This window comes from Saccostrea cucullata, unplaced genomic scaffold (genome assembly GCF_032062105.1).
Source record: "Saccostrea cucullata isolate Sc308-1 unplaced genomic scaffold, CSIRO_AGI_Scuc_v1 ctg1168, whole genome shotgun sequence".
NCBI classification, from domain to species: Eukaryota; Metazoa; Mollusca; class Bivalvia; order Ostreida; family Ostreidae; genus Saccostrea; species Saccostrea cuccullata.
In genome coordinates, this window is record NW_026922902.1 from 111680 (window position 1) to 120229 (window position 8550).

Genomic DNA, 8550 nt, shown 5'->3' on the forward strand with positions numbered 1-8550 from the left:
ATTTATTTACACATGCTGTATTTGCATTCAGTTATGGCCCAACACGATCTATTTTACCATTGTCACAAAATTACGGTAGTTTGGGGATTTGTTTGTCAGTTTTTTTTTTTTACAACTGAAGAAATCAGAATAATTAATTATTTGATTTGTCTTATATATGAATATTGCAGTAATATCAATCTGTCATTATCTTTTAAACACACAGGACACTAATCAAATAAATGAGATCATGAACGAGATGCTATGTTTGGATCTTCTGGTTATAAGGATGGTGATAATGGTGAAAGTGGTGAAGAAGAGGCGGCTGGCTAGGGGGCGATGAATATAAGATGTGGAAAGATATATCAAGGTTTGTGAATGGCACACGCTGATTGATTTAATGATTGATTGATTGTATATTTTTTAACGACCGTCTCAAAAATTGTCACTCATATGGAGACGCCACCACTTGCTGGTGGAGGGTTGCAAATTTTGTCCTAGGTCTATTGAGCAGGGAGGGATCTTTTTCATGCAGCACCTACTGCGATACAGGACCTCAGTTTATACGATCTCATCCAAAGGACCGGTATCCACGTCCTACAGTGGGATTCGAACCCACCACGTAAGGATTGACTCCTTAGTTCACAACTCTAGAGCAGATGCTCTAACCACTTTGCGAAGTGGGAGACACACTGTAATGAAGAATAAGTAACAAATTGAGTAGTTTTTATAACTATAAAATCAGCATCTGCTGTAAATAGAGTAAAACAAAGGTAGGAAAGATATGTTACATTAATTTTTACCTCCCAATAAAAAATCATATAAAATGATGGTATAGAATGTCACAAACATTATGACTCTATTTCCATTTCTATTTGTTTTCTCTGTGATATTTCTTTGAGAGTTATGTGAGTTGATTTCTTGATAATTCTACTGGAATGAAAATTTCTCTAAGTTAAAGATCAGCAGCTAAGAAGGCTTCATTTGTGTGTAACCTCAGTGGACAGGAACTTTTGAAATTGAGAGAGAGGATCCATGTGATTTAAATCTATTAGTCTAGAAAAACATTGTATTCAAATTATATGCACATTTCTAATATTGTTGATGTCCTAGCATACCCAACAAGCTAAAAAGTGATTCCCTAAATTTATGTTATTACTACATTAGTATGCAATTTACTACACAGTGGTATAATTTCAAAATTTTACTGTCTTTTGATATGATTAAAATGTCTCAAATTCTATGGAACTGGATGCAGTGATTTGTTTAATACCCTTAAAATTTAAATATTCATGTAAATTACAGTAGGGTTTTTTGTTTGTCTTGATTTACAGATTGCTCCTGTAGCATGTTACATGAAAAATTTAAAACTTAAACAATTTGAATATTTTCTCTTGTATATTTTCTTTCAAGGAATACTGATGAATATGACAAGATGGAGGTGGATGCCCTTTCAGATAGATGATTTATTGTTGGAGAGAGGGAAATATTGGACCTGCTTAAAAGGAGCATGTTTCAAAGAGTGAGGAGGACCAATACTCCGCTCTTCGTTGTTGAGGCAGAGAAAATAGCTGCAGGAGTAAAGTATTAATTTACCTGCACAGTACATATGTAAGTACATGTATTGCATACCAGTTTGAAGCTTATTTCTAAAGTTTAACATGTTTAATAATGAAAAGAACATTCAGAGTAAGATGTTTTGAGGATAACTTCAATCCTACATTTCATTAACATATCCATTGCATTGCTGTAATGAAGTAAATTACTTTAAAGAAATGATTAATAGGTAGTGTAATTCGTGATTTTAAGAAAAGGATTTGTTAATGAATAGTAAAGAAAAATGACATGCTACATTATAAACCATCAAAATTATAAGGAGACAGAATGAAAATAAATGTATCAAATAATGTCTTTTAGAAGCTTTGAAAAAAAAAAAAGAAATTTTAGGCCTTACAAAGAGAGAAGCATAATTGAATATAAGAAATAATAAAAAATATAAATATACAGTTTTTCATGTATTACTTAACAGAATTCCACATTTACAATTTCATTTTTATTGCAGGAGGGTCATGTAGGAAAATGGATGTCTACACAATTTTATGGAGAGAGAAATGCTGTTGCAATCCTGCTGCAACTTCTGGTCCTTCATTTTGGGGTATCATGGGATCAGTTTACCGTTGGTGCCAAATTTATTGATCTTGCATAAGGATAAGCAAGACAATTCTACAGAATGCAACTTCAGTACAGAGTATGTTTTACCAGTAATGCTTGAAAAGATTTCTCTACATTTTTAAGAAAAGAAAACCTATAATTTATTGCAATATTTTCTGCATTAATTTTTGATAAAAGTTTGTCTTCATGTTGGGCATATTATATTTGGAAAAAAATTATTCAGAAGCAAGAATAAAGTTTTCAAGTCTCATGTAAAGTCAATGCAATGATATGAATATAAATCAAGGACAAAATAAAAAAATACAGTAATTTCATACATTTTATATGGTATTACACGACTGTGCAATTTTAGGAATTCGGTTGCTGTGCAGTAGGTTTACCAGCAGAAACAGAGAAACAAAAAACCAAGCAGTGGATTGTGTATAAAAAGAAGTTTATTAAAGAATACACATATATTGCAGGTATTAAATTTTATGCAATATACATTTAAATTATTTATAGTTATTTCAATTTAGTAACCTTTATAATGTTTAGAAACTTTAATAAATTATATACAGATAAAAATATATGCACATATTTTTTTCTAAGGGTGTAAATTTATATCATTTGCTTTACATTCAATTTTACTGATCACTTGTACTTTATTACTTTATTTGATAATTTTTTTGTTCATGAAGGTATTAAGGGAAATGTTCTAAATTTACTTTTAGAACTTGAAGGAAGTATATTGGAGTCCTTGTGCATGTAATACAAGGAGTAAGAATTCCAAAGATCATGACAGCATCTCTGCCATTTTATCAGGCCTCCTAAATCCTGGATCAAGGCTTTTACTTTCAGAAATGAAAAAAAGAAAAAAGTGTGGTAAGTTTTAAAAAACTAATGTTTTTTTTTTGAGAAGCAGAATTGGTTGAATGATAGATAGCATCTATATGCTCCATCTAGTTTAGGGAAACCTGTTTCTAACTGCCACTTTCACACAAGAAGGCACTGGAACTCTCCTTCCTGTTTCAAGAGGACCATGCTGCCACAAAACAAAATAACATTTTCCTGGTTCCTGAAGGCAAACAGGGGTTCAAGATTATTATGAAAATTTTTGTTCAGAATGATGAACTTCATGCCACAAACACAGATTTCTAAACTCTGGTTTTTTTGGATAATGCATGGAGATTGATTAATTGTATACTGTTAAACGTCCCTCTCAAGAATATTTCACTGATATGGAGACATATGCATGGAGATTGACAACAGCATAGGATGCGAGGATCTTAAAATACTTTTCATTCTCCATAGAAACACCATGCAATTTCTGAACTGGAGTTTTCATACTGTAATGAACCTTGGATATAAGATATAATGAAATCTGTTTCTGCCTCTACACTTTGTTCAAAACTTGATGCTTTTCATCCACTTGTGTTAAAATATCCTACAAGTATAGTAATAAAAATATTTACTAGAATGAACAAAAGAGAAAAATATGAGATAAAATGTTATTAATTTTTTAATAATACATTAAAATGAAAATGATTTTGTTGTAATTTTAATTCTTTAACCGTTGAAAAAAAAGTTAATTGAAGCAGCATTAAAACTTGATAATATAATTTATTTTCAGTACAGTACATACTTGCAATGTTGAATTTAACTGACTGCCATCTCTGTTTTCAGCTGCTGCCACTAGAAAAATGATTTCTGCTTGGAAGTGTCCCCTGGTGACATTGATTGTGCTCTGGCTAGCATAAGGATAGTAATGAGCTGATAACAGTAATTGTGAGATCTCCGAAATACATGTATACCAATTCTGATGTAGGAGGACCTTATCGTAGAGGAAGAGTGAACATCATAACATTACCAGATAGCCAACCTATGTATGGGATAATAATCCATCAAACTTCCTGCGTACTCGTGTTTTATTTGAATGGACAGCAAGGATTTTTTTGCAGTTGGTACATGTACAACCTTTTCTCTCGCATGACAGGTTTAACATTTGCCTTTTTCACAGGGAAAGTACAAGTAAATGTTAAATTTCATATTACATGTGCTTTATTTCTCATAGGATCTTTCAACTTTTAAAATTTATATATAGTACTTTTATTTTCATTAATATATTACATTTTTAATAACTTTCAATTTGTCAACACCATTGAAATATATATGTATTCCTTGTTTAAATTTTGGTAACATATGAAAAATCTTATATTTTCAATGGTTTGGAATTATTTGTACATATATATGTATATGAAATCAATTTGTAAACAAATGTGCATGAAAATTTTATTTTGTTTCTGTTTTCAACTTTTGGAATTGAATTGTGAATAATTTTTACGAAGCAACAGTATCACAATTTTATTCATTTTAGTGGACAATTTTCAATTTTTGTCAGTTACATGTACTTTAATAATAATCAATTTACAATTTATATGGAATTGTTTATGTACCGATAAAAAAACTGCTTTGAAATATTGTGAGCAACATTTATGGCTGAGAATATTTTTCATTGCCAAACAAGACACATTGTTTGATTCTTTGATACATTTCTACTTCTGTAAAAAGATGGAGAGAAAAGAAAAGAATGAATAAAATACATTTTATTCATTAACTTGTTTTTTAATTACTGGAATAAAACTATATTCTCACATTCAGGAAAAATTCCTATGAAGATTTGACTCATCAAAGATCTTTAGGAGCAGGGTTAATTGCACATATAATTTTCCAAACCTACTGAATATGTGCAAATAATTACTTTTCCTTTCAAAATGGTAATTCTACCTAAACAGTCATAACTTCTATGAAAGAGGCATATGTGTGATAGAAAATTAAGAAATGTTATCATTTTTTTGGTTCTAGGCACACCTGTACATTCCAGAGTAAAAATAAAGAAAGGAATAGTTATAGTATCAAAATTATTTATTGAAAAAATATTAAACCTTTGTAAAATCATTTAAATGGCTGTATTTTTAGCCATCAATGAGAATGTATACCCCTATACCCCCCCCCCCCCCTTTTTCAGGTCTACAGGCCTAACCCCTTTATGTTTTAACTGTTCATATGCAATCCAGAAATGTTTTTTAAATATAGGGAATTATACCTCGTTTTCTTGTGAAGTTTATTTGCAAGTACGTTTTTCACGAAAAAATTGGATTTCTTCTTTCATTTTACAAATAATTACCGCTCCCCGATCAATGCTTTGAAACGCTTTACTGTAAGCGAACGTTTCATTGACCTAGAGTTTGCATGCATGACCATGCGGTGTCGGTCACGTTCGGTAGTGAGCACTCTTATTTGTTGTGCTTGTGTTTTTGTGCATATATTTACTGCAACTCTCTTATATTGGATGCTATAACGATGTGTTCTGGTCTTTTTGCAACTTTACTTATTGCAAAATTCGTGATAGGTTTGTTACCGCTATTTACAGTCACCGGCACTTCGAGGTACACGGTGTACTTGGTCACTGGACATATGCATTAGCGCGTGACGATAATTTGGGTGTATACATAGTTAGAGAGTAACAATAGAACACGAACTAATATGGCGTCCATCGATGAAATATGGCGGCTATTTGTTTACACTCTCGGCTATTTTATGATGTCAGTAGAGCTTTAATTTCAACTGCATTTACTTTTCAGTGCCATAATTATGTTATGTGTTGAAGAGATAAATCGGATATGAAAATTAAACTAGGTCTGAAATGAAGATTCAAAGTGCATGTATCAGTACTTTCACATCAAAGCAAGCAGCCTGGATCGTTCATTCTACTGTTTGTGCTTCTTCTTTGTTCTATAAATATATTTTTTTCTGTAGTAATATTTCATGTTTTTTTTTTCTGAATGACAATTTATATAAATGATATTAAGAGTACAATAAAATTTCTTGGTACCTGTATATATACTCTTCAAAATAAGAAACGCATCGTAGAATTTAAGTGACACATTGAACATAAAGATTATTTAGTAAAATGATGCATTGATAAAACAGAAGTGTGATACGCAACAGGAATACTATCTACGTAAATGTCATAATTGCTCAACAATTCGTCCTTGCATAACATTCAGGCAATTTGCATTATCCTCGGAAGTGATGCTGTGCTGCTGATGTCACCCGTAGTCTAAGATATTTTTGGCGAACATTGGGTGTTCAATGTTAATGGTTTATGTTTTATAGGTTAGATATGGTCTGTGTGTAACATTTAAACCTCTTGCAAATGTAGATTGCGGTACCCCTGCTTCCAGTCGCCCATTTTCCTTTTTGTGCCACGCAACATTCCGATGCAGCATTTTTAGGAAACGTCATTTCTCAGATAAAACAAGATTTAAAATATCGAGAACCCCCACTTTTGATAACCCCTGTATACCTGAAGGAATTGCATCGAAATTCAACAAATGAAAATTGAGAAAAAAAAAATTGGGGGGAAATCTTGAAAAATCACGTCTTTATGTCTGTGAGACTTGTGGTCAGTTGTGGAATAACTGTAAAGTTAACAATTGCATTAAAAATCATTTATTTCACTCGGATACATCGTATCCATACAAAAATAAAAGGTATGACAAAACTATCACAAATTTTCAGGGCATTGTGCCTACTATGCGTTTCTTTTTTTGAAGAGTATATGTATACTGTTAAGTTTGTTTTCCAATGTTCAATTCAAAATACAGTAATTTTCATTATTTTCATTTTCTTTAAGTATTTAAATCTCTGTTGACTGGTCAGAATCAGATCAGATCATAACAATTAATTTTAAGGATGGCATGAGCTTTTTTAAAAAAAAAAGTTTTGTCTTCAAAGAAAAAAAGTTTGAAAACATTCTTATTTTTTCTATTTATTCCCAAGATAGTACAGCCCCCCCCCCCGCCCCCATTCCCTAAGCACACAAACATAAATTATATCCAAACAAAAATCAAATATTAGTCCCTTCATTTATTTCTCAAAAAAGCTGCATAGACAATTCTTATTTATACATGTATATTTTTTTAACTATAGTGAAATTGTCGTCTTCGGATCAATCATTAAAAATGTGCCTTTTAGCCTTTTGTGCACTGATGCTTCAATTGCTAGAGTTGCAGTTGTGAACCCACAAACCATCAACCACTAATACCCCTCTGTACCACCTTCAACACCTATATCATGTCAGGATATGCTACACCATCTGTTGCACACTTGAATCCAACATTCAAAGACCAGAGTGTCACATACTCCACCTTCCTTGGCAACAACCCTTAGCACAATCAGTCCTAGCCCTCCCAGCACTGTGAGATCTACTAAGCCCCTAATGAGTCCCGAGGGAGCAGTTCAAAAAGTGAAATAGGAGGTGCACGATGGCAATATGTAATAAATATTTTGTGATAGTTTCATCAATTTCATTTAGTTGTATGAGAGGAGTTGCAAATAAGGGTTGGGTACCCGAAGCATAACAGACGGATGGGTTGACAGACGGACATACTGATTACTATATACCCTCCCATTTTTCAAGCCGGGGGCATAAAATATTGAATTAAATGTAATAAACTTAAGTTCTCTTGATATTACTAAACACTGGATATAATTGAAACAAATCTGTGTTTCTCACCCCAGTTCCTTTGTGTCTCCTTCGTGATACGATGATCAAATTTGGACTAACAATTATTGCTTTGAGAAAGCTTATATGAAATTATACAATGTTTGCTTGTTAAAATAAGTAATTGTAGCAATACATCCCCCTAAGGAAAAATTTATAAATTATTCCCAACCATTGACACTGCAAATCTTTGAATTTGCTTGCTAATAATTTCCATGACTGGAGTAACAATATTATTACATTCCCAAAGTACTCATTTTAAGAAATGTATAGAAAAATGTAGATAAAGATATTACTTCTATATTCTTTTTTTCTATAAAGATTGGAGACATCTCAGCAACTTCAATTACACGGAGGGAGATCCAACTTGCTATGGATGGGTGCTCGGTCGTGCCCAGCCTTTGGGGTGTAAAGGCTGAGCATCCTTCCATAGTGAAAGGCGGCCAACAAGTTCTGAGGCCAAAAGAGCCTACAACACCACGCAGTCAACATTTACAAAGGCAGTTAATCCTCATATAGCAAAAAATGTGTACAAATGAATGAGCATGACTTTATTTTTTACAGTCAATTACATCTATATTTACAAAGCCTCTTCATTTATTTCACAGTAAATTTTGATTTTCTTAAACTCATTCATTTGACCTATATCAATTGCCATCAGATACTGAACTATCTATTTGGATTTCAAGATTTATTTTTCAAAATAAAAGTTATCAAAATATATGAATTTTTTAATGGCTTAATTTATAATGCAATAAAGATTTATTGATATAGTTATTTATCAATTTTGTTTTTAAATCAGATATATATCTATATATGATTTACTATAAGTTCAAAATAGTTTGAGTTTGTTA

General features: G+C 31.9%; 1 long non-coding RNA gene across 1 annotated transcript; it reads left to right on the plus strand.

Moving 5' to 3' along the window:
- The first annotated feature begins 205 nt into the window (after positions 1-205).
- On the plus strand, positions 206-3091 carry LOC134262728 (uncharacterized). Its single transcript, XR_009991076.1, has 5 exons — positions 206-349; positions 1393-1590; positions 2042-2227; positions 2504-2612; positions 2862-3091. It is a non-coding gene; the product is annotated as an uncharacterized LOC134262728 (long non-coding RNA).
- Positions 3092-8550: the final 5459 nt, after the last annotated feature.